Below are 26,449 nucleotides of genomic sequence, written 5' to 3' on the forward strand. Positions count from 1 at the left end.
ATAAGCAAGGTAATTAGGTTGTGTGTTTTGGTAAAAGAAGGCATGAGTAATGGAAATGCAATTTGTTGAAGGAAAAGAAAGAAAGTTTGTCCTAAAGTGAGGCTGGTCATTTCAGACTAAGAAAGAGGAAAAACATAGGACAAGATTTAAATGCAGAAAAAGAAAGTTAAGGGGGTGGGCCAGTGGCATAGTGGTTAGATTTGCACACTCCACTTTGGCAGCCCAGGGTTCGTGGGTTCAGATCCCGGGCGTGGACCTAGCACTGCTCATCAAGCCATGCTGTGGTGGTGTCCCACATACAAAATAGAGGAAGATTGGCACAGATATTAGCTCAGGGACAATCTTCCTTGCCAAAGAAGGAAAGAAAGTTGTAGAAGGTTTTGAGAAAGGAATTTTATGCATGGTCAAGACTAAGACTAGAATGAATGAGTTTTAATATCAGAAGTAAGCTGATGAAAAATTAAAATTTGGCTTTCTTTCTGTTAAAAGGACAAGGTTTTCTGGGACTATTGGTCTGCTTCTGATAGCAGATTGTGAGAGCTCCATTATCTTTTAAGTAATATGCCTAGAAAACAGAGATTTTGTGTTTTATCAAAATTAACTTGCTGCATTATTTTTATCAGGTCTTTAATTACTTATAAAAACTGAGTCTTCTTACTATTAAGAGAGTTAAGCTTTACTTACAACTATGTAACCCTTTGTATTTGCCTTTGAAATCTTTTATTGTTATTCTGGTTAAATAGATATAATGTTATCACTTGTAATTCTAGTTACTATCTAAAAATGTATGTCACAAAAATACCCAAAGTGCCTTGTCAATTGCATTATAATGAGCCCTCATCTGATCCTTACCCATTGCCTTTTGTAAAAGTCTTTTGTCATTTACAGATAGTTACTGTTTTACTCTGATGCTTTTATAAATATATTTTGTCTTCAAAGAGATTCATGGAAAAGACTTTGACAGCCACTGTGGAACACAGGTTTTTAAAAACTTTAAGATCATAACAGTGAACTGGGTAAGAATTTCTCAAACTCTAGTTTAAAACTGATTGCTTTAATGTGTTGTTTTCCAGATGTAACAGACCCCTTTTCTCCTTTCCTTTAAGGTATCTATAACTAACAGCAATTTGGTAAAGTGTATCTTCACAAAAAAAGTTGAAGCATTTATCTTTTTCTCCCTAACTGATCCCTCCAGAATTTGGAAACTCAAGTATTCTTTTCATGACAATGCATGTATTTGCATAAATTCAATGAGACTCTGTTCTTCTTATGACAGGACACAATTGGAAATATTAGCTAATATTACCAAGGCTTTAACTGGATTGTTATACTCAAGAGAGATGTACATAGACCCAGAGATAACCAGACAGCTTTAAGGAACTGCTTGTGAAAATTGGCCTAGTATCTTGTTTACAAGGTTTCAGCAAAGCTATCTCTAAAAAAAGAGTTTATATGGTCAATCACTATTCTTGCTGCATTTATATAAATAATCAGTCCAAATTTAATACAAATTAGTTTTATTATAACTATCTCTAATAAAATAACAATGAAAGTAATTGTAGAGAGAGAAATTATCTTTGCACCTTTGCAGATATTAAATTCTAGCCCTATTAACTGTCTTTAAGGTTTTGTTATATGCCTGTAAGCTGGACTGGATCCTAATTTCTTCTTGTTTCCTTAAATGTCTGGCTATGACTTTCCAAACTAACATCTCCAATTTTTACTGTCCTTGAAATCTCCTTGGAAGGGACTAAACCAGGTCCTCCTCACTACCCAGATGGCAGCCAAACTTAAGGGACTTGAGCCTTCAGTATACATCTCACAGCTTAAGAAGGCTCCACCTGACATCTAGTCCTGTACAAATGCTGGAGACCTACAAATCAAATTCACTAGGAAGAGAACTGGCTGATTTCTGAGGCAGAGAGCTTTCCCACTATGACTGGACTCTTCTCACTATTGCATTTTACTTTATTCTCTCTCCCTCTTTCTCAGAAGGACAATGCTCTTGTCTGCATTTCCCAATCTCCTGTGAAAGGGGGAAACCTCTCTGATTGCTGGATTTGCCATCAGAAACCTCAGTCTTTCTAAGACAGTAATGACCCTTTAGTTCATCCTATAAGTAATTTCACTGAGATTCCAGATGCCTTTTTCTGTTTAAATTGTTCTGCTGGCCCATTTTACCAACTCAGCGTGCTAAGCCCACCTAAACTTGTCCCCTGCTTTAATTTAACCCAGGCTTAGAAGGGGAATACAAGATCTCTTGAATATTTGTACGAAAAATTTTGTGGGACCATCAATGTAAGTTGAATCATTTATATATTTCTTAACATGTCCGTGTATTTAGATGATCTCTCAGTATGTAACAACATACCATCAGAGCTTTGGTTATAGGATGCTAACACCTCTATGCCAACAAGCCAGTAGATAGATGATATCACTTATGTGGGGGCCTTAACTACATCCCCTGGTTACGTCTTCCTCTGTGGAGGTTTCAGTAATGGCCTTTATGCCTGGGCAACTCATTGCCTTGACAGCTGGAAAACACAAGGGCAGTGTGCCCTGGTCATACTCACTAACCTGTTCTCTCTGCATAACCAGAGACCTCTCATTGGTCTCACATGTTGAATCTCCATGGTTGCTGTAAACAAGAATTCCCAGGAGGCATCTGTGACTCTGGGTTTCCCTCCATAGGAAGAGCTTCCTTTCCATGGATCAGAGTAAGTGCCAATGAACAAATGATCAGAAATCTCTCCCTGACTCTAGAAGAGTTGGCTGACTCCACAGCCAAAGCAATTTCAGCTCAGCAAAGGTTGCTTAACTCATTGGCCAAGGTAGTTTTGGATAATCATATACCTCTTGATTATCTACTTGCTGAGCAAGGAGATGTCTCTGCAGTGATGAACACCTCCTGGTGCACACGGATAAATGCCTCTGGGGAAGTAGAAACCCAATTACATAAGATTAGAGAGCAAGCACATTGGCTACAATGAATTTCACTTAATCCACTGTCTTTTGATCTGTTCAGCTGGTACCTTCAGGTCTGGGCTCCTGGTTTAGAACCATCTGCAAACTGGGGTTGTTGTATTGCTCTTAATCTTACTCTGTACACTTGTTGTAAAGCTCTGTACCTATTGCCTGTTGAACCTCTTTAAAAATGACATACCCAATAAGGTGATGCTGGCTCAGCACTTTGAGATGATCTTCAACATCTACAACCTTGGGGGAAATATAGACCTTAGATGGGAAATGCCTGAGAGTTCTCCTTCCTAACCTTCCTTGTTACTCAAATGCGGCCTAAATGGTTTCCAATTGCTATGCACTTTCCCTCCAATGTGGGACAGACAAGCAGGAAAGGTCCTTTCTGGCACCAGGGGACAAGACTACCATGTGCAGAGAGCCTGACTGTTGATCAGTGATGTTTTCAGAGAATGATCTTGATCAAAAGGAAAAAAATGTGAAATGAATAAGAAAACTTTCAACTAAATTGGAGTTGGGAAGGCCTGTAGGGGGAGCTCTGATGCCCTATCACACATTGTTAATTACTCCAAACAGGAAGAGATTTATGCTTGTATATCTGGTAGGAAATGCAACTACTTTACTACTGAAGGAAGCTTTCTCTCCTGCCTGGCAACAGCCCAGCCAATGACAAATGCCACAGCTCAGCCAATGAGAAATGCTGCAGCTCAGCCAATGAGAAGCCATTCTTCCCTGAACCATTACTCTCCCTCAATGGACTTTCCTTTAGAATAGCTCCTCCCTACTCCCCCTGTTTCTCTATAAAAGCAGCTCCCCTCCTTTGTTCTTTGGATTCATCTATGATTCCCAACAGCATGCACATCCTGAATTACAATTCTTTTGGCTATTCCTAAATAAACTCACTTTGAGGGTACAGTAAAATAATCGGCAAATTTGCTTTTTAAGTTAACTACTTTGTTAAAATTTCAGCTTCCAATTTTTCATTGATAGTAAATAGAAATACAATTAATATTTGTCTACTGTCTTTGTATCTGGTGACCTTGCCAAATTCACTTATTACTTCTAGTAGCATCTAATTGATTACTTGTGGTTTTGTACTTAATTTTTTTTAATTTAAATTTTTAAATAAATTTTTTATTTTAGAATAGTTTTAGACTTACAGAAAAATTGTGAAGATAGTACAGAGTTCCCATATATCCCACACCAAGTGTCCCTTATTATTAATATATTAATGTGGTACATTTGCCAAAATTGATGAACCAATATTAACACATTACTAAAGTACATGCTTTATTCAGAGATCTTTAGTTTTAACCTAATGCCCTTTTTCTGTTCCAGAATCCCATCCAGGATACCACATTACATTTGGACATTATGTCCCTTAGGCTCCTCTTGGCTGTGAAACTTTCTCAGACTTCCCTTGCTTTGTTTTGTTTTAATAGACAATTTTTTAGAGCAGTTTAAGGTTCACAGTAAAATTGAGGGGAAGGTAGAGAGATTTCCCATATTCTCCATGCCCCTACAAAAGCTTAGCCTCCCCATTATCAATATCCCCTACCAGAGTGGTACATTTGTTACAATCAATGAACCTATATTGACATATTGACATCACTGAAAGTCTATAGTTTACCTTAGGGCTCACTCTTGGTGTTGTACATTCTGTGGGTTTGAACAAATATCTAATGACATGTATTCAGCATTATGGTATCATACAGAATAGTTCACTACTCTAAAAATCCTCTGTACTCCACCTATTCATCCCCCCTCCTCCTTAACACCTAGCAACCACTGATCTTTTTATTTTCTCCATAATTTTTACTTTTCCAGAATGTCATACAGTTGGAATTGTACAGGATGTAGCCTTTTTGGATTGGCTTCTTTCACTTAGTAGTATGCATTTCAGTTTCCTCTATGTCTTTTCATGGCTTGATAGCTCATTTCCTTTTAGCCAAATAAAATTCTATTGTCTGCACATACCAGTTTATTTACCCATTCACCTACTAAAGGACATCTTGGTTGCTTTCAAGTTTTGACAATTATTAATAAAGCTGCTATAAACACCCATGTGTAGGTTTTCATGTGGACATAAATTTCAAACTCATTTAGGTAAATAACAATGAAAGTGATTGTTGAATCATATGGTATATAAACAATTCTTTGAAAAAATCTATTTGCTGTTTATAAGTAATGTTAATAGATAAAACAAAGAATGGTTAAATGCAAAAAGAAGGAAAATACATACCCACCAAATACTAACCAAAATAAACTTGGGTAGCTATATTTTATCAGAAAGAATGATTTTAAGGCAAAGAGTATTATCAGAGATAAAGAGAATCATTACATAATGATAAAAGAGTTTTTCATCATACAAAGACATAAAATTTTAAATTTAATTTAAAAATTTTAAATTATGTAACTAACAACATAGACTCAATATAGTAGGCAAAAACCGGTAGAGCTATAAGGAAAAATTAATGAACCCAATATCTTAGAGGGTAATTTTAGCATATATTTCTCACTAATTGGAGGCAAGAAGAAAAATGCTCAGTAAAAATACAGACTTATAAAACATAATTAATGTGCTTACATTATGGACACAAATGGACCACTGCACCCAAGAATTGGAGAATAATCATTCTACTCAACATTCAAAATAAATTAAAACATTGACCAGGAGGCTAAGCCATAAAGCCTACACCAACAAACACCAAAAGATTTGTATCATATAGTTCTTGAATTGTGTGTTGGATCCATAGGTGTCCTTTACATTGGTATGCTTCATAGTTTACATACAGATATAAGATAATCTTTTATTTGCATTAAATAGCTCTATAAAAGACAATTAGGGAAAAAATTTTATAGGATTCAGCTAAAGCAGTACTTGCATGCATCAGCTGCAAACCACAATCATTAAATGTAGACAAATTAATGAAGTAAGCATTCATTTTCAGAATATTTTTGTAAAGTAGAAAAAAAAATTAGAAGGAAAAGAACAATAGAGATATATGCAGAAATTAATAAAATGGAGAAACCTCTGGCAAGATTAATCAAGAAAAAAGATAAAAGGCACAAATGAATGTGTTTGTTTAAAAAGAATGAAAAAGGAGATACAATTAGAGACACTGAAGATACTAAAACTACAATAAAAAGGTGTTAGGAGGGGCAGCCCTGTGGCCAAGTGGTTAAGTTCCCACACTTGGGTTCAGCTGCCCAGGACTTTGCCAGTTCGGATCCTGGGCATGGACATGGCACCGCTCATCAGGCCATGCTGAGGTGGCGTCCCACATGCCAAAACTAGAAGAACTCAAAACTAAAATATACAACTATGTACTAGGGGGATTTGGGGAGAAAAAGCAAAAAAAAAAAAAGGTGTTAGGAACAACTTTATGCCAATATATTTAAACTTTTAATGAAATAAATACTTAGAAAAATGCAACTAACGTGGCCTCAACATGACATAGAAAGCCTAAATTGTCCTATAACCAGTACAGAAAATTAGTAGTTAAAAGTTTTCTCCCAAAGGAAACATCAGTCAGAATGGTTCTACAGCTGAATTCTACCAAACACTCAAGGAATAAATTATTACCATATAAAACAAGCTCTTCCTGAGAACAGATAAAGAGAGAACGTTCCAAAATTCACTTTAAGGCAAATATAACCTTCATATCAAAATCAAACCAAGATAATACGATTTAGGCCAATCTCACTCATGAGCTTGCTTGTCTAAAACAAAAACAAAAACAAAATACATCAGCAAGGCATACCCAACATGAATCATCATGTCCAATTCAGGTTAATCCCAGGAATATACAGTTATTTAAATTTTAGAAAATATATTATAGAATTCAACAAATTAATAGATGACAGAGGAAAAATATGTCTATTTAAATACATTCAGAAAAAGCTTTAGATAAAATATCCATTTGTGATATAAGAAAAAACCCTCTTGCTAAATTAGGCACATAATGGAACACCTTTAGTCTGTTAAAGAGTACAAAAGACATAGCAAACTTACTTGATAGTAAAATACTGAAAGCATTCTCATTTATACTGTGCTGGTGAGATAAAAACTGATGCAACCATTTGGCATTATCTACTAGAGTTGAAGATACACTACACTTTCACCTAGCAATAAAACTTCTGTACTGGAGGGGGGTTCTCAACAGGCATCTTGCCACTTCCAGGGGGTGTGTTGAAAATTTGTAGGGAGGATTGGTTATCACAATGATTGGAGGGGGAATTATTGGCATTTAGTGGGACCAGGGCTATTAGGTATCCTGAAATATTCAGGACAGTCTCAGACACTGGAGAATCCTGCCTAACTTTTTAATATTACTCTGGAAATGCCTACACATGAAACAACTATAATTACTAGGGCCTAGAATCTAACTCCTTAGGTACATACAGGTAGGATATTTTTGCATGAATCTAACGTACACTGAATTTTCTGGTAATGCAAGTAAATTGAGAGAAGAGTAAATTTTATTTTGTTCAAAAGTTTATCCAAAATTATTTGTTATTTTAGAAAATTATGTCACCAATGATAATTGCAGTTTCTGGTACCAGCTTGTATTTGCAGCTGTCACACTCATGGTGATCTCATAGAGGTCCAAGCATTTGACTACTTCAAGTAGTCATGCTCTAGTATTTACATATTCAATACATTATTTTATTGTAAATCACTTACATTTAATTTTTCACTTACATTATAGTTAGGGCATAATGTTGATATATTTAAAATTATGTCTATAGGTAAGTCATGCTATTTATGAATTTCATTTCTGGTTAGTAAAGAAATTGGTATAAAATACTTGTTACAAAAGGGGGAATTGGGTCTCATAAGATTTAGGCTAAGAGCAATTCTCACACATGGAGACTCTGCAGCAACAGTAAAACAAATTTAAACAACATAAATATAAAACAGAGAGTGGATAAACTGTAGTATGATCATACAATAGAATATTATGCAGAAGTTAAAAAGAACACCATTTTGATCCCCTCTTCTATTCTCACCTATGCTCACTATGCTTTACACACACAGGCTTTCCTCAAACATACCAGGCATGACCCATAGCTGTTCCCTCTTCCTGGCATATTAACCCTCACTTCATTCAAAGCCTTTGTTCAAATGTACTTCTCAAACAGACATCACTAACCACATCAGTTAATACCTCAATCTGTCCATGCCTGCAATCTACCATCCTACCTCTCTTCCTCACCACTGCTGACCTCCCCTTAACCTAATCTATATCTTTTTCTATAACCCTTATCACCTTCAGTATAATTTACCTATTTATTATATCTATTGCTTATTTCATTATCTACAACAATGTTACTCAAAATATGAACCATACTGTCAGTCTACAAACTGTTTGTTACCAAGTGGGAGTAAGTGTTTAGAAATTTTTATAGCAGTTTTAGATTGCTACAGCATTCTTAATTGGCTTTATGAAAGTATCAGTCTGCAGTGTATTTGAAGTTTAAAAACCTGGTCTTTCACCACCAAGAGTCTGAAAAGCTCTGTCTAGAATGTAAGCTCTATAAAAGCAGGGATCTTTGTCTGCCTGTTCATTGTTGTATCCCCAGAATCTAGAACAATATCTGGCACAAAAAAGTGTTCAATAAATGGAATTAATGAAGGAGCTCACTTACAGCCCACTGGGGGAAAGAAATGCAAACAGACAATTACAGTACAGTGTCATAAGTGTATTACAAGGGGTTACAAATGATGCTATGGGAGCATAGACTGAGGGATTTTGACAAGACTTCTTAGAAGAGGTAAAATATGATCTGACAATAAATGGAAGAAGAGAAAGAAAAAAGCTTTTGGGGCTACAGAAATAGCATGAGACAAGATGAAGCAGGCCAGTTTGGAGGATCTAAAGGTATTTTTTAACAATGGATTACAGAATGAGCATAGAAGACAGACTAAACACATGGTTGGAGAGGTAGATAGGGACCAATAAATGGAGAACTTCAAATAACTTGTCTTGAAGGGCCTTGAAGATGGGGCATGACTGGAGAAAATTAAAAGGCTATTGCAGATGAGCAGGCAAGAGGTTTTGCTGACAGACAGGGACTTTCAGAATGGTGAAGTGAGGATCTTTGAAAATCTTCTATCCAAAAGCAACAATAAAACTAGAAAAAAAACATCAAAAACAGCCATCTCAGTCCCTGGACATTGACCATGGCATATAGAAAATTAAGAGTTTTAGAAAAGATATCTAACCTCAGTAAAAATAGTGGGGTCTGTGGCATTTTAATATGGGGCCACTCTTACTCTACCCCCACCCAGCTCCATGCCATGGTAGCCATGAAGACTGACAGCAGAGAGTGTTGACCTGATTTGGAGTTCTGAGGAAAAAAAAAAACATTCCCAGAGGTATTGTCAAAAACACTAGCACTCTTGGTGGCAAGCAAGTGGAGAAGACCAAGTTGGCAGCTGCCCGAGGTTGTAATACTGGTTGGAACAAGTGAGAGATCATGCAAAAATTTAACAGGGATATCTAGGGAATGAGGTAACTATATAGGCTTTGATAAGGTCCCACATATTCCTGGGGGTCTGCAAGGCTGTGCACATGCTCAGGAGAAACTGGAAAGTGTCCCAGTTATCACCTAGTCCCTAACTAAACATGAGATCGTGTGCATGCAGAAAGTAAAAGCCAGCACAGATTTCTAAACTGCCTGAACCTTGAATGTGTTCCCCAACCCATATGGAGATACTCAGCAAAAGGTGGAACCTTCACTGGCACAAGGTGTTAAAGCACAACATCTGAATAATTTTTGGCTGACCACCATGATATATTGGCCCAGAGGTGACCCCAAGGAAGCTAGTCTTGAAAGTAAAAATAACGATAACAACAACAAACTGAGTAAAGGCATCACAGGCCACATACTGCAGGGGAGGCCAGAAGGCAGTGGAATGGCATATGCAAAACGATGACAGAAAAAAAATCTGTCAACCAAGAATTCTACATCCAGCAAAACTATGTTTCAAAATTAAGGTGAAATAAATTCCACAATACACAAAGACAGAGAATTGATTCCTAGCAGACCTACCTTACAAAAAACACTAAAGGAAGTCCTTAGTCTAAAAGGAAATGACACCAGGTGATAAGATGAATCCACATGAAGAAACAAAGAGCACTAGTAACATAAAAGAAAGTGTACATTTTTTCATTCTTTTTTTTAAAGAGCAACTACAAAAAAATAATTTAAAAACTAGATTGTTGGGATTATAACATATTAAGATGTAAAATACATCACATTAATATGATAAAGAATGGGGGAGCAAAGCTTCTCTGTGTTATTGAAATTAAATTACTAATCTAAAGTAAATTATAAGTTGACATACATATTGTAATTCCCAGAGCAATCAATAAAAACTAACTCCAAAATTTATGGTAAAAACATCAAAAATCCAATCACAGTAAATTAAATTAATTACAGTAATTTTAATTACAATAAATGTAAATATATTAAAGTCCAATCAAAAGACAAAGACTGTGACACTGGATAAAACAACAGACTCCAAGGATATATCATCTATATTAGACACACTTTAGATGTGATGACATAAACAGGTTGAAAAAATGAAAGGAGGAAAAAATTTATACAATGCAAACAGCAATTGTAAAAGATTTGGAGTGGCTAGACTTACATCTAATATCAGACAAAATAGACTTTAAGAAAAAAGTCTGTTGCAAGAGAAAAAGAAGTACATTTTATAATGATGGAAGGGTCAATTCATCAGAAAGACATAATTATAAACATTATACACACCTGACAAAAGAACTCTTCACAACTCATTCTATGAGACTGGTATCTTACATCAAACTAGACAAATACATCATAAGAAAAGAAATTGCACTAAAGTCCAATGTCTCTAATTATAGATGCAAAAATCCTCATCAAAATGTTAGGAAACCAAACCCACCAATATATAAAAAAGATTATACACCATGAACAAGAGGAATTTATTCTAGGAATGCAAGGTTGCTTTTAGCATCCAAAAATTAATTAATATAATGCACCATATTATATTAGTTAATAAAGTATAGTATAGATAGCAGACAAAACCACATGATCATTTCAAAAGATGCAGGAAAAGTATCTGACAAAATCCAACACCCATTCATGATAAAAAATCTCAACCAAACAGCAAAAGAGAACTTCTTTAACCTGATAAAGAACATCTATTAAAAAGACACAGTTAATATCATACTTAATGGTAAAAGACTGAAGGTTTTCTTTCCCCTAAGATCAGGAACAAGACAAGTATGTCCACTCCTGCCACTTGTATTCAACATTGTACTGGAGATTCTAGCCAGGGGAATTAGGCAAGAAAAAGAATGAAATAGTATACATATTGGGGAAAAATGAAGTAAAATGGTCTTTGACATAATCCTGTATGAGAAAATCCTAAGGAATACACACACACACTACCCTAAACCTAACTCTAATCCACACACAAACTATTAGAACTAATAATTCTGTTCAGTAACATCACAGGATGCAAAATTAATACACAAAAGTCATTTGTATTTCTACATATTTGCACAGACAATTCAGAAAGTGATTAAGAAAATAATTCAGATCATCAAAAAGAATAAAATATTTAGGAACAAAGTAACAAAAGAAGTGAAACACTATTACACTGAAAACTATACAGCACTGCTGAGGGAAATTAAAGAAGATATAAATAAATGGAGAGGTATTTCAATTTCATGGACTGGAAGACTTAATATTGTTAAGAAAGCAATTCTCCCCAAATTGATGTATAGATTCAAAGAAAGCTCTATAAAAATCAAAGTGTGGTCATTTACGGAAACTGACAAGCTGATCCTTATGTTTATATGGAAATGCAAACAACCCAGAATAACCAAAACAATTTTGAAAAAGAACAAAATTTGAGGACTCACTTCCTAATTTCAATTCTTACTACAAAGCTATAGTATTTATGACAGTGTGGGACAGACAGAAAAATAGAAATATAGACAAATGAAACACAATTGAAAGTCCAGATATAAACGCTTATATTTACGGTCAACTGATTTTCAAAAAAGACTTCAAGGCAATTCAACAGGAAAAGGATAGTTTTTTCAATAAATGGTGATGAAAAATTGGATATCCATATAGAAAAAGATGGACTTAGACCCCCTACCTCACACTATACACAAAAACTGAGTCAAAATGGATCAGAGTCATAAATGTAAGAGGTAAAACTATAAAACTTTTAGAGGAAAATATAGGAGAAAATCTTCATGACCTTGGTTTAGGCAGAGTTCTTACATACAACACCAAAAAGCACAATCTGTAAAACAAAAAAGATAAATTGGGCTTAACCAAAATTCAAAATCTTTCCCCTTCAAAAGACAACATTAAGAAAATAAAAAGACAAGCCACACACTGGGAGAAAATATTTTCAAATCATATACCTGATGAAGGACTTCTAACCAAAATATACAAAGAACTGTTACATCTCAATAGTAAGAAGGGAAAGAACCTAATTGAAAAAATGCACAAAATATTTCATAGACATTTCTCCAAATCAGGTATACAAATGTCCAACAAGCAGATGAGAAGATGTTCAATATCATTAGTGGTTAGGGAAATGCAAATCCAAATCACAATGAGATATTACTTCACACCCACAAGGGTAGCAAAATTTTTTTAAAAAGGAAAAATAACCAGCGTTGGTGAGGATGAGGAGAAATTAGAACTCTCATACATTGCTGGTGGTGCATATAAGTGTAATAAATGTAAAATGGTGTAGCCCCTTTGGAAAACACTTTGGCAAAAGATTAAACATACAGTTACAGTAGGACCCAGCAATTCCACTCCTAGGTATCCACCCAAGAGAACTGAAAACATATGTCCACCCAAAAACTGGTACATGAATGTCCATAGCAGCCTTATTCACAACAGCCAAAAGGTAGAAATAACCCAAATGTCCATAAACTGATGAATGATAAATAAAATGTGGTATATACATACAGGAGAACATTATTCAGCCATCAAAAGGAATGAAGCACTGACACATGCTACAACATGAGTGAACCTTGAAAACTTCATGCTGAGCAAAAGAAGCAAGTCACAAAAGACTACGTACTGTATAATTCCATTTACATGAAATGCCCAGAATAGGCAAATCCATAGGCACAGAAAGTAGATTAATGATTGCTTGATGCTGGGGGGTGGCAGCAGGGATTACCTGCAAATGGGCAAGGGAGATGTCATGGAAGTGATGGAAATGTCTAAAATTGGACTCTAGTGATGGTTGCACCACTTGGTACATTTACTAAAAAACCTTGAAGTGTACACTTAAAATGGATCAGCTTTATGGTACATGAATCTTGTCTCAACACAGAATTTTAAAGATACTCTGGGAAGCAGAGATAAAAAGAAAGCTCATATCTTTGACAACTTATAGGGATCATACAGAACTCACCAGCCTGTTGTATGTTGTTGTTGTTGTTGCTGTGGTGATGGTAGGAGTGGTGGTTTTCCCACAAGAGCTGAGGGTCAAGCAACAATTCAGGTCTTTTAAAATAAAAATTTAGAAGTCAACAGAAAAAGAATGTTGCTGGCTTGAAATTTGGAGTAGCAGTGGGGCAAAGAGAAGTGGATGGGTTTAAAAACACTCAGGATGCAGAAGTGACAAGATTTTGTACTGATTAGATATAAGGAATGGGGAAGAGTGAGGATGCCTCAGACTCAGCATGCTTAAAGTTGAATTCCTGTTGTCCTCCCAAACTTACTGTCCTCCTGTGCTGCTAATCTCAGTGAGTGGATCGGCATCCCGGTACAGAGTAAGCATTTATTAATTGTCTTTGGAGTGAAAGAATAAACGAACAGAGTGAAAATACAGCCAAAAAAGCATTCACCAGGTCCTGCCAAACAGCTGGTCCTAAACTCACCCTCAAGGTCGACTCAGGAGACGTCTACTACAATTTCCTGTTCACTTTACCGACCATTTGGGAAATCAACAGGTCCCACGCCCAGAAGAACACCCACCTTCATATCAGCCACACCTTGCCTAGAACCTGCAGGCGTGGCACAGACCAGGTTTTGCCAAGAGTCTCTTATCCTGTAAATTCTTTACATGGGGGCAACGGCAGGTGCATGTACAGCCCATAAGAGCATGGGGGATGTTTGGTGTTGTAGAAAGAGGGTCGCGATGGTGCCCAACTGATTGATCTATGTTCACTTTGGCTCCAAGCAGAAAGAGACTCTTCCCACCAAAGAGATTTATTAATCCAGGGACCTCCCTCCTCAGTCCTGACAGGGAAAAAACACAGCCACGAGAAACTGCAGATACGGAGCGATCGCTTTGGATATTTTACTGCCGTTCCCAGGGTTGACAAGCAGTTACCCAACTGCTTGTGTTTCCTGATACAGATACCAAAACCAGGAAGTGATCCGTCCCAGTCCACACTTCCCAGAAATAATTACGTGGGGCACGCAAACGACGTCCCCAGACTCAGCCAAACCAGCAAACATTCCCTTCTTCATACTGCTTATGAGATAAAGTATAACCTCTTTAAGTATGGTGATAAATAAACACATTCACTTCTCATGGTTGTGAGCTCAATATATGGTTGCCATTATCATCATTATCAGTTCCTGAATGAGGAGGAATGAGAATGACACCACAATGTTGGTCCATAGCATTTATAATTCTTCTTTGTCTTTATAGTTAAGCTAATGTAAAATAAACTGTATGTCGTCTTTACTACAGTGTTTCCTGAAAGAGCGATACCAAGTAAGAAGCAACTACAAAAGACAGCTGTATGGGACTTGATTATGGAAGTGTTTCTGCATGCGATAGCTCAAGTTCTTTTTTTCAGCAATGGGGTATACAGTTAAATCACCCAAGTCTGTTATGATCAGACTTTTGCTAGGCAGTGTACTATGTTCATTGAACACATAACATTTTGGTCGAACAAGCATCTGGTTAAAATCTTTAATAGTAATGCATTCACAAGAGCGTTCTTCAGAGCTGGCATTCAGCTAAGGCACTGCATGAACGTTTCCAGTTTTCAGGGCAGTCAGTAGTATTAAAAGGGGTTTTCAGAGTTGTGGTTTTCAGAACGGAGAGAGAGCTTCCTTGCCTAGCTTCCCCAATGTCCTGCCCTGCCACTCCCGACTCTTGCTAGGCATTCTTGCTCAGGAGGAGCAGACAAAGGGTAAAATGTGGACAGAGAACATTCGTGGATATTAAAACAAAAGAAAGTCAGTGCTGCAAGGTCTTGCAGATAGCCGAGTTCCACCTTTCACTCCACTGTGAGCAAAGTGAAGCATGGAGAGGGTAGGGAGTCGCTGAAAGCTAGACCCTAGTCAGTGACAGACCCAGGGCGGGGAAGTCCTATCGAATTTGAGACAATGTACACTGGGCGTCAGTCCCAACGCGAGCTTGCTCCAGCTCTTCCAGCTCTTCCCGAGCGCTAGGCCCATCTGGCTGCGCGCTGATCTCCGGGCCGACTCTGTGTCGCGCTACTAGCACAAACAGTGACGACAGCCCTGCAGCAAGGCACGAGTGGCCTTCTCCTCCGCCAGGGTTAAGGTGAGTACCACCGCCCCGGGGCCAAGAAGCCGGGATGGGAACTGCCGCCCCCACTGCCCCAGGCCTGAAAGCTAGTGCCTGGGCAAACCCACCCATCGCACCCACCCAGGACACCCTTTCGCCCATTCATGAGGCGGGACCCACCTGTGCTGGAGGTAGAGACTCCGAACTCAGCAAAGCGGGAGGAATTGCAAGCAAGGAGAGCCTCGGGAGGCAGCCTTGCACCCGCCTTTTGCTTTTTCCCCCCCGAAACGGTCAGCCCGGCGCTCCCCTCCCCCAGCACCTTCGGGCCAAGCGGCAAGCCTGGAGGCCCCGCCCCGCTCCTTCCGGTCGTGCGGGATGGGAGCCTTGGGCGCCAGAGACCTCACCCGCTGGAGGGGCGTGCTAGAGCCTTTGATCCAAAAGGATCGGGCTGGGGAGCTCTAGTCGATCGCATTCATTTAACGGATTTGGAGCCACAGGCACAGAGAGGAGAATTGACGGACCCATAAAACTACACTGCGTGTAAAATCCGGGTCGCCTTGGTTGCCTTTTCGTTGCTCCTTCTGAATCTCCCCGCTGCTCTCTTATTTATGGTGGCTTATCGAAGTTTGCTAGAACCAAAATTCTTCCACGATCTTTCCACCACTTTCTTGAACTTACGTAACATGCCACTCACTGCTGGACTCCCACCAATTCAGTTGAGCACCTTGAATCCAGGGTGCCGGTACAGTGCCCAATACAGTGAGCACTAGAAGGGAACGACTCAACAGGAATGCACTTCTTATGCACATAAAAATTCAAGAACAATACGTATTACAAAGAAGGGCCAAAAAGTACACTGAAACGTATGTGCAGTGGAAATACAGGGCAGAGGGGAAAAAATGAGAGCAAGGACAAACAAGAAATATAATGTATAGACATTGAAAAATGGGAAACAGAGCAGTATTGTAGTTATTAGAGATGAAAAATATTAGTCTAACGTCAAAAAGGAAATAAGGAAATGGTTTGTAGAAGTCAGAAACAATAGAAGAAGAAGCCTTCATACGTTTGCCCTGGAATTCTTTCTGCCAGACACTCTACCCTTAACTTGTCTATTTGGAAAACTGCTACTTATTATTTTTGACTCAATTTATTTATTACCTCCACTGTGACTCCTTCCCTGCCTTTCCCAGATAAGTTCATATTCTTTTTCTGTGGGTCCAATATGCCAAATGGATCCAGTACAGGCCTCAAATATACCACTTATCATCCTGGTTTATAATTTCTCTTTGCATGCCTGTATCCTCCAATGAATAAATAACTTCTTGAGAGCAAAAAATTTGTATTTTTCAAATTTATTTTCTATAACTCTAGCATAGAATCTAAGATATAGTATGTATTTAGTGAATATTTGTTGAAAATTGCCTGGTACCAATGAGTAGACAGAAAAAGGGCTATAGCTAGGATGTGAATTAATATACAGAAGAATAACGGAATAAGGTGAGATTCTAGACTCAGACTAGTATTCATTCATGCAACAAACATTAATGAGTGCCGACTGTACACCAGGTGCCATATTAAGTTCTGGTAAACAAAAAATGGTAAACAAAAATGGTAAACAAAAACCAGATAAAGTCTGTGCTTTCATGGAGTTTAAAGAACAAATAAGAATTGGCCAGGCAAACAGAAAAAGGAACATTCCAGGCAGAGAGAATAGCAAGATCAAAGTTCCTGTGATAGGAAGGAGCATGACCTTAGCAATTAGAGTGAATAAGATCAATAAAGGTAAGGTGAAATCAACAGAAAATACCCAGAAAGAGCCGAGAAGTTGATAGATAGAACGTGTTTTAGAGTTGGAAAAAGAAGGCATTTGCTTTATTGATAATAACCAACATTGATTAAACCTTCACTATATGCCAAACGCTGAGCTATGTGTTCTATAACAAACGTTTAAGGTAGACAATATTATTATCCCTGTTTTAAGGATAAAGAAACTGGGGCACAGAGAAGTTGAGCAATTTCATCAGGCTCACACAGCAGTTGAGTTTCAGGACTGAGATTCAAAATCAGGTAATCTGGCTCCAGACCCAAGGGCAGGAACTGTGGTAAAAGCACAAGTGAAAACTATAAAGAACTCTTTCACAAAATATGTTCATTGTTCCCAGATATTTGGCATCTATGAGAAAAATTACTAAGAGCTTCAAGAAATAATACCCTGAACTCAAACATTAATGCTCTAGACAGTCTTTGGCATAGACATTGGTTGGTATTAGCAGTGGTAGTGGTGCCTCTGGTAGTTGATACCATGAAGCAACAATGATCGTAACATTAGGCGTTAGCAGCAAGGCAGAGCAGAGGAGAGAGAAAATGGTAGATGCCCTGAGTGCTACTTTATGGAGCACATATGAGACCTTGGGCAAAGGACTTCACTTCTCTGACCTTCAGTTTCCTATTTCACAAATGGGCAAAATAATAGTATCTATATCACAGGGCTGTGATGATTAAATAAGACAATCTGTGTAAAGTACCTGGCCATATCTGACACACAGTAAATGCTCAATGAGTATTAGCTGCTATGATGATTATTATTATTACTAAATGATGTATTTAAGTGACTGAAGGAGAGGAGGCATGACCAACTAGGTAAGATGTGATTCAGGTACAGTTTGAGGAAGGTGACATGGAATATCAGATAAATATTGAATGGGTGGTGAAACGAAAGTTTCTTTCCTCCTCTTTGTATCGATTGCATCCTTTTCCTCCTCATTTTTAGTTAGCAATTACTATTCTGTGTTGTAATTGTTTACTTATTGGTTTCCCTTATGATTTGTGTGTGTTTGTGTGTGTATGAAGCAACCAACTCAGTGTCTGGCAGAGAGTGGGAACTTAAAGAATATTTTTTGAATGAGTGAATTAATGTCTGAATAAAAAGCAATAAGTACAAATGTGCTACAAAATAAAAAAATCTGATGATAGTATCTGGGTCCTTTTATGTTTCAGCCTTCCTTGTGTTCCTAGAGCACACCAGGCTTGTTCCTGCTCTGCTTCCAAAAATATAATCTGCTCATCTATTTGTCTCCATAGACACTGCTAACACCTGAGGCCAAGGATTGGCAATCTTTTTCTGTAAAGCGTCAGATAGTAAATATTTTATGCTTTGTGGGGCACATTCAGTCTCTGTCTGCCAGTACTCAATTCTGCCTTCAATGAGCGAAAGCAACCACAGACAATACTTAAATGATGGATGTGGATGTGTTCCAATAAAACTTTATTTACAAAAACAGTCAGGAGGCAGAATTTGGCCTGTGGGCTGTGATTTGACAACACCTTCTCTAAACCAAATTACCACCATCTCTTGCATGGACTATTTTATAAGAATGATGTGTGGGACCCATCACCTTTGGCCAACATCTACGTCTTGGTTTTATTAGCATCTTAGTGAAGTTTTCATGCTCTCTAATCCTACTCATAATCTTAAGAGTTGTTGAAAAGAGATTCAAAGTGTGTATTGTAATTTTGGATTTTGATTTGTCAAAATGGCCCTTAAAGCACCAACTTCTAGTGATCTTTGAAAAAGTTAAAAAATGAAGAAAAGAAAGAAAAAAATGAAGATTTATAATAAAACTAGCCTTTATTATGTAACTAAAAGTGACTTTTAGCCAGAAAATAAATCTGGACACAGTGCAATGTTGAGTTTGGCTGAGGATTTGTTCTATAACAACAATTCTACTATATACTCTTTGCAGAAATAAATAAATGCTAAAACTTTTCAGAAATCATCTAAGCCATGCAAAATTTTCCTCATCTACTGATGGACAAAAATTTTGTAAGAGCTGAAAAGTGTATTAATTTGTTTCTGAGGGTATAAACAGGATGTGAACATTTCTGACTCTCAACAGAAATATGATTCAGCACAAATGCAGTAGCCTGTACAGGAAGTTTTGCAGTGAAGAGGTATTTCATTAGTTGAAAGTGACAAAAGCCTACCTAAAACTAACTTAAGTGCAAGAGAGAAATTTATGGAGAGATAATGGGGTGTCTCACAAAATTCAAGGAATGGAACAATCAAAACTTGGAAAGGGCAAGGTACAGTTAGGTCTCAAGAATGGTCAGGACCAAGGATTCACATGCCATTAAGACTCTATCATTCTTTTATCTCTCTTCTTCCCTGTACATTTATTTGTGGTCTCTCTCGCTCTCTGTCTCTGTCTTTCTCTCTTGCTTGCTCTCTCTTGCTCTCTCCCTCTCCCTCAAAACCTCCTTTTGTTTCTCAAGTCCGTGCAACAGGAAATATGGTTACTGACAATTTCCTAAATTTTCATCTTACAGCTTCAGCCACTGGAGAGAGACACTGCACCAGATTGGGTCCTCTGGAAAGCAGAAGCCAAGATGGAGTTACATGTCTAGAGATCTATTGTGGATGATGATTAGGAAGATAGAGAGGAGAAGCAGGAGTAGGCAGGGAGACACTCAAGACCACAATACAGATCTGACAATAGTTAAAGTAGAGGAAGTGAAGGAGAAATGGGTAGGAAAAGCCTCAGATTGCAGGGAAACTCTATGGAAGTCTCAGTTAACCCTACTGGGGACTTCAGAACAAAGATTGCTGATTAGGGGAATCACACAGTGGGCAGAAATGGCCCTAGTATCCCTCCCGTGCTCAGAAATGGGCTGGAGATGCCTGGGGTGGAAATGGCCTTGGATCTAGTGATGCAATATATCCCCAAAGTGCTCCAGCTGGAAGCTTTTGGCTGACTCCACTCTTCCAGTAGTTTTTCTCTTGAAAGAAAATCTGATAGGCACCTCCATGGCTGCCCCAGACACTGTGGTCCCGTAAATCTAGGGGAGGGATTCATTGGCCAAGTTTAAGTCTGGTGCCCATCCAGGACCAATCAACTGTAGCTAGCTGAGTGATGTCATTATATTAAAGGACAGTTTTCAAGGGTGACCAACCATCCCATTTTGCCTGGGACTGAGAGATTCCCTGGGATGTGAGACTTTGCTAAAACCAGGACAGTCTAGGGCAAACTGAGGCGGTTGATTATTCTAGTGGTATCCATGTTAATAGGAGTGAGAGAGGAACTTAAGACAATCCTATAGGATTGTATACTATATAAACAATTGTATTTTATGGAGGAAAATCTATATTTTAGTGGTTTTATTGGATTAGGAGAATTTATGAAGGTCTCTAAGAACTATTCCTTTGAAAACGCCAAAGGTCTCATACTTTATTTCTTGTCATGTTCACTCTGTGCATTTATACATGCTTCTTCCATCTAGAACACTTCTCTCACTGAAACCTCCCTCCCCTAACTTTTCTTACCACTGTTAGAAATGCCTCTTGCCTGTTGCTTTTGTTTCTAGAAGGAATGATTTCTCCAAATTAAGATTACATCACATAATGAATATTAAGCACCTGTCATCGAACATGGCATAAAGTAGTGGCTTTCACCAGTCAGGGCTCTTAGTTGCATGCAACAGAAGCTGAATCTGGATGATTTAAGCAGAAAAAAAGTTTAATAAACTTGTAGTGTGAATGGCACTAGACTAGCACTCCTGCTGTTACAATTATCATAAAGCTTCACAAAATATGCAGGGAAACTGTTTACAGGTATTGAACAATTGTCAGCATATGACTGTGATCCAGAAGAGAAGAGAAACTCACAAGGTAAGCCCCCAGGATTGCCCCACTTCTTTGCCTGGTGACAATTTCCTGACCCCAACACAGAAAGCTGGATTCCAAGCTGAGCTTGGCAGTCTCACTGAGCTCAGGAGGCAAAGATCAGAGTTCAGAATAGCTAAAGCAGATGAAATCTGTGGAGTAAGGCATTAGAGAAGACGAAGCGGTGCAGATATTGGGATGGGCAAATATATGTCTTGGGGTTTCCAGCAAATCTTTAAAAATAGGGAAAAGGTCATAGAATTTATACTTCTTGGTTTCAAGACTTAATTATAAAGCTACACTTATAAAAAATAGTGTGATATTGGAGCAAGAAGCAACAAATAAGTCATGGAACAGATTAGAATCCAGTAATGGACCAACACATGTATGGTCATTTATTTTTTTGGTTTGTTCAACCATTCACTCATCAAAGAACATTTGGGCTGTTTCCATTATTTTTCTATTGTGAATAAAGCTGCTGTGAACATTAATGTACAGATTTTTGTGTGAACACAAGTCTTAATTTTTCTGGGCTAAATGCCTAGAAGTACAGTTGCTGGGTTATATGCTAGTTACATGTTTAGTATTTTAAGAAACTATCAAACTGTTTTCCAGAGTGGCTATACAATTTTACATTCCCACCAGCAATGTACAAGAGATCTGGTTTCTATGCAACCTTTCCAACATTTTTTTGTTGTCAATATTTTTTATTTCAACTGTTCGGATCAGTCTATAGTGATATCTCATTGTGATTTTAATTTGAATTTCCCTGATGACTAATGATGTTGAACAAATTTTCATGCGCTTATTTGCTATCTGTATATCATCTTCAGTGAAATGTTTCTTCATGCCTTTTGCTCATTTTCTGCTTGGATTGTTTGTTTTTTCATGGTTGGGTTATGAGAGCTTTTTACATATTTAAGGTACTAATCCTTTGTCAGATATGTGGTTTACAAATATTTTCTCCCTCTCTGTTGCTTGTCTTTTTTCATCCTCTTGAGTATTCCATAAAGTAAAAGTTTTGAATACTGATGAGGTCCAATTTATCAATGTTTCTTTTATTGCCTGTGCTTTAGGTGTTAAGAATTCTTTGCCCAAACCTATATCTCAAATATTTTCTCTTATGTTTTTCCAAAAGTTTTATTGTTTTGTGTTTTACATTTAAGTTCATGATTCATTGTGAGTGATTTTTTTGTCAAGTGTGAGACTTAGGATTGAGGTTCATATTTTTGCCTATGGATGTCCCAGTTGTTCCACAATTGCTTGAAAGGTTATTCTTACTCCATTGAATTGTTTTTGTACCTTTGTCAAAAATAACCTGGACATATTTGCATGGGTCTGTTTCTGACCTTTTTCTTTAGTTCCATTGATCTAAGTGTCTATCCTCTGCCAACAACACACTGCTTTGATTACTTCAATTAATTTTTTTTAAAGTCACCAGTGCCATTATTAGGGAAAGGAAGTCCTATAAACCACTGAATATTGAATAAAATGAACTTCAAACTCTACCTCATACCGTACACAAAATTTAATTTAGGATGAATCATAGACACAAACATAGATGATAAAACCATGGAGCATAAAGAAGAAAATATGGGAGAATATCTTCATGATTTGGGGTTAGGCAAATATTTCTTAGAACAGAGAAAATCATTAATCATAACAGAAGAAATTGAACTTTGTCAACATTAAAAACTTCTGCACATCAAAGACATTGTTATGAAAATGAAAACATAAGCCATGAACTAGGGAGAAAATAGTCACAATACGTATTTCTTACCAAGGTCATTTATCTAGAATGTACACAACACTTAAAAATAAAAACACAAACCCGATTAGAAATGAGCAAAAACTTGAATGTATACTTTACAAAAGAAGATATATGAATGAAAAATAAACACATAAAAAGATGCTCAAGATCACTTACTCCTTAGATGAAGAAAAAAATTCAGAGAGACAAAACACTTTGCACCAACTAAAATTTAGAAGAATCATACCAACAAATGTTGCTGAGAATGGGGAGCAATTTGAACTCTCATACCTTGCTGAGAGCAAAATGGCACAATTGCTTTAGAAAACTATTTAGCAGATTCTTATAAAGTTAAAATATACTTTCCCCATGATTCAGTAATCCCACCCCTAGGTGTTTACCCAAGAGAAATGAAAATACACATTCATACAAAGTTTTGTACACAAATGTTTATAGAAGCTTTATTTTTAATAGTTCCAAACTGTAAACAATCCAATGTCCATCAACAGGCAAAAGGATAAACTGTACATCCATAAAATGGAATACTACTCACCCATATAAAATAAATGAATTACAAGCGACAAACATGGATGAATCTGAAAAACATTATGCTGAGCTAATGAAGCTAGACACAAAAGAATACATACTGTATGACTCAATTTATTTGAAATTCTAGAAAATGTGAACTAACGTGTGGTGATAGAAAGAAGAATAATGATTGCCTGAGGTAGAGAGAATATGGATTTACTGAAAAGAGGAATGAGGGAATGCTTTGGAGTGATGATTCCGTTCTATATCTTGATTGTGATGTTGGTTACGAAGGCTACACATTTGTCAAAACTCATTAACCTGTTCAGTTATGATTTGTACCTTTGTGTATAAAATTATACTTCAATAAAATTTAAGTCAGAAGAAAGCCTATTTGGCATGAAGAACCAGGCATGGGGTAAGTTTCCAGGTCCAACAACCATCAATTCACTGTACAACTGGTATGGCAAGGAAACCTCTTTTGATATCACAACACACTAGATACCACTATTTATACCACTGCTACTTCTGCAAAAAAAAAAATTCTACTATAGTCAGTAATGTTGATGTCTGCTGTTTCTATGCTGGAAACTCAGTCTGGCAACTATTATGGCTGCTTACAGAAAGAGCATGAATGAATGTGAGAACATGCAAGAACAGCTGGATTTTGTGATCAAACTCTGTCACAATCATTATCGTCAGTTTAGTTATTCTCCTTATATTATGTGATTCTAAATAGTTTTCAACCTTTGTTTTAGAAGACTTATTCCATGCGTGTCCATCTTGTATTATAAATGGTTTTAAATCCATTTTGGATTTAAGTCAAGAAATGCATAAAACAATGAAAAAGTATATTCTAGGCACCAAATCATATTTATTTTTCTCTTGTTACTTATTACTTCCTTTCCAGTCTTACTGCTGGTGAGGCAAAGTCTCTGGGCTATGGACTCTGACAAACCTAGATTTTTATCCTGGTCCCATTGCATTGCCCACCCTAACCATTCTTAGATTTTCCTTTGTTCTACCACTGCCCACTTCCATGAGTATCCTTTTCCCTAGATTAAACATTCCATGTTGCTTCAACTGTTTCTCATGAAATGAGTTGGACTGCCATCACATGCCAACAGGAATAATTGTGTCTTCAAGAATCTGGAGGCCAAGTTCCCAAATGGTGTCCTCTCCACTCAGGGAGTCAGGATGATGTCAGTCAATGTCTCCTCCTTCCAGTATGATCAAGATTTGTTTGGGCTTCACAGAGTATTACCCGTAGTGCTGGGCCCAACTTCTCCAGTATGACTGACCTCCTCAGCAAGAGATTCATAATGGTCTCTGGGACCGCAGAGCAGCCCAAGGCATTCAGGGTGCTCTTCATTTATACCCCCATCTTATCCCATAACATATACATCTGAGAGAGGGACTTCTCCAACAGAGAAGAGCAAAAGACCCCTGCATGCCCCTGTTCTGTCCATATTTTTACTACAAACTCTCAGCAGCCAAAGACCATCTTCAAGGTGCAGGTGGGTGGTCTCCACTGTAAAGTCAGCCTCTCTGGGGTATAGGAGCAACACCCCCCAGCTTTGAGACTTTTTTTTTTTTAGGAAGATTAGCCCTGAGCTAACATCTGCCACCAAGCCGCCTTTTTTTTTTTTTTTTTTTTTGCTGAGGAAGACTGGCCCTAAGCTTACATCCGTGCCCATCTTCCTCCACTTTATATGTGGGATGCCTGCAACAGCATGGCTTGACAAGTGGTGCAAAGGTCTGCACCCAGGGTCTGAACTGGCAAACCTCAGGCTGCGGAAGCAGAACATGTGAACTTAAGCGCTGCGCCGCTGGGCTGGCCCCTGAGACATTTTTATTTTAAAAAAAATTTTATTAATAAAAGTTTCAAATCCATACCAAAGTAGAGAGAATGATATGCTGATCCCCATATGCCTATGACCCAGCTTCAACTATTCAAGTCATGGCAAGTTTTGTTTCATCTAAATTATTTTCAAGCGAGTCTCACATATTTTACCATTCCATCTGTAATTTTTTCAGTATGTAGCTATAAAATATAAGGACATTTTTATTTGACATAACCACAATACCGTTATCACACCAAACAATATATCCTTAATATCATCAAATATTCAGTCAATTTCCAATCATCTCATACTTGTGATAAATGTTGTCTCTTTTTCAGTTTGTTTGACCTAGACTCTAATAAGGTGCAGAAATTGAAATTTGTCGGTTTGTCGTTTAAATCTCTTTGAATATAGATTTCCTCTTCATGTCTCTCTCTTTTACCTTTTTCTTGCCATTTGTTTGGTGAGGAATTTCTTATCTGTAGTTTCCCAGAGTTTTAATTTTGCTGATTATTTGTGGGCATGTTTTTGGTTTGTGTGTGCGTGTGCGTGTGAGAAAGATTGTCCCTGAGCTAACATCCGTGCCAATCTTCCTCCACTTTGTATGTGGGATGCTGCTACAGCATGGCTTGATGAGCGGTGTGTGGGTCCACACCTGGGATCCAAACCGTAAACCACAGGCCGCTGAAGCAGAGCGCGTGAACTTAATCACTACACCACTGAGCCAGCCCCAGTGGGCATGTTTTTCAAACAGATTTATTAACATATAATTCACACGCCATACAATTAATACATTTAAAGTGTACAATTCCATTACTTTTGGTATATTCACCGAGTTGTGCATCCACCATCACGATCAAGTTTAGAACATTTTCATTACCCCGTAAACAAACCATACACCCCTTAGCCATGATCTCCCAACCCCTACACCTGACATGGGCAGCCGCTAATCCACTTTCTGTCTCTATAGATTTGCCTATTCTGGTCATTTCATATAAATCAAATCATACAATGTGTGGTCCTTTGTGGCTGAATTCTTTCACTGATCTTAATGTTTTCATCGTCAATTCATGTTGTAGCATGTATCAGAACTTCATTTCTTTATATGACTGAATAATATTCTATTGTATGAATATGCTACATTTTGTTTATCTACTTGTCAG

At 37.5% G+C, this 26,449-nt stretch overlaps 2 protein-coding genes across 6 annotated transcripts in view; one reads left to right on the forward strand and one right to left on the reverse strand.

The window, feature by feature from the left end:
- TMLHE (trimethyllysine hydroxylase, epsilon) overlaps positions 1-16,041 on the reverse strand; it is a 93,790-nt gene extending 77,749 nt beyond the window's left edge. For 2 of the 4 annotated variants that reach the window (XR_011536235.1, XM_070606119.1), the window contains exon 1: positions 15,686-16,041. The gene's annotated coding sequence lies outside the window, so the exon portion shown is untranslated. The remainder of the gene's footprint in view (positions 1-15,685) is intronic. The other 2 variants (XR_011536236.1, XM_070606120.1) reach the window with 1 other exon arrangement.
- Positions 15,213-26,449, forward strand: part of SPRY3 (sprouty RTK signaling antagonist 3) — a 104,774-nt gene continuing 93,537 nt past the window's right edge. The window contains exon 1 of one of the 2 annotated variants that reach the window (XM_070606121.1): positions 15,213-15,541. The gene's annotated coding sequence lies outside the window, so the exon portion shown is untranslated. The remainder of the gene's footprint in view (positions 15,542-26,449) is intronic. The other variant, XM_070606122.1, reaches the window with a different exon arrangement.

Source organism: Equus przewalskii, chromosome X (genome assembly GCF_037783145.1).
Source record: "Equus przewalskii isolate Varuska chromosome X, EquPr2, whole genome shotgun sequence".
Lineage (NCBI taxonomy): Eukaryota > Metazoa > Chordata > Mammalia > Perissodactyla > Equidae > Equus > Equus przewalskii.